This window comes from Trachymyrmex cornetzi, unplaced genomic scaffold, assembly GCF_001594075.2.
Source record: "Trachymyrmex cornetzi isolate Tcor2-1 unplaced genomic scaffold, Tcor1.1 scaffold1177, whole genome shotgun sequence".
NCBI lineage: Eukaryota > Metazoa > Arthropoda > Insecta > Hymenoptera > Formicidae > Trachymyrmex > Trachymyrmex cornetzi.
In genome coordinates, this window is record NW_017295737.1 from 1 (window position 1) to 1,543 (window position 1,543).

Consider the following 1,543-nt stretch of genomic DNA (forward strand, 5'->3'; position numbering starts at 1 on the left):
GTGCAGAAAACTTTAATACCTCTTTTATAAACTATGACTCATTCGATTTCATATATCGGAAATTATTTAAACGCAATTATATTATAAAATCTTTTTAACGCTCAACATTACAATATAATGAATGGACATATGAAGTGATGTTCTTCAGTTCAAATATTAAATAACTGTTTGTCCATTCAATAATATTAGATGTCGTTACGTTATTAGGAATGAAACTATACCAAATGTTATAGATTTCATATCTAAATCATAAAGATAATCTTGAACTTTACATTAACATGTTCATAGAAAATGGTTATCCTTGACAGCTGATTTTCAAACAAATAGATTGCAGACTTTTCAATGATCATTCTAACATCAACTCAGCATGATTTTTGATGAAAAAAATATATTTTATAATATTATATCCATACAATATCTAATGTTGTGACAAAATTTGTTAGTAAAGTTCATACTATTGGTTATAGGTGCTCAAACGCATTAAATAGTTTCATTCGAAATCTAATATTATATGAACAACACCTCACCGTTGACTCACTGATTTTCAAGCGTTAAAACGATTTTATAATAACGTTTAAATTACATAATGATAATAAACTATTTTGATAATAACTTGAATTTTGATTCTAACCTGAAAATTGCTAACCTGAAAAACAACACACGTAACGCGCGGACAGAAACAACATACGCGATGCGCGGCATCGAGGGAACGCAAGCCGCGAACCGCGGAACATCATGATCGTAACATTATACAGGCCACGCGACAGCGACAAATCGTCCAGTCGAATTAGATTTGGACAAAAATTGTAAACCATCATGTTTCTCGATGAAAATCTTCAGAAGGCCATCAGAAATTCCAATTGCATATACATTTATAATTGCACGTATAAAGTATATAATTGCTATACATTGACTTTTCATGATTTAGAAAAGACTTGGCAAAAACACTAAGACAATAAAAAAGTTTTATATTACAACTTGACATACATATAATTAATGAACATGGCCGGAGCCACTACCGCGTCTCCTGATCATATGGTTCACAAATTTTTTCCGGTCAAATTCTAGCCTTCATAACGAGATTAGGCACGCGATTATGCACTCCTGTCGCACAGCCCTGGCAAGGGGTAATCTATCGATTCTGGATCGCGAGAGTGATACCCAACGATCAGTTCGTGTTTAGCAACGCTACAAGAAAGTGTTACTATTTCGGTAAGTCATATAAGATTACTCTGTCTACTATCGTTTTAACATCGTCGTTCTTAGTGAAATTTAGATTATCATTTAATTCGTAATTTATTTCGCGATAGCATGAAGTGACTGGACATCGTTGCTTTGTGCAAATATCCTTGCACTCAGCCGCGATCACGTGCGCTCACGCACTTCGCACGTGCACATCAAATCGACTTTTTGTCTTTTCACATACTTGTCATATCTTATATATTATATTTTCAGAAATACACTACGCAAAAAAATTAAAGGATCACTTAAGTCCACCTCAAAAATAGGTCAAAATTCAGAAGAATGTAACTTCGTAAAAAAT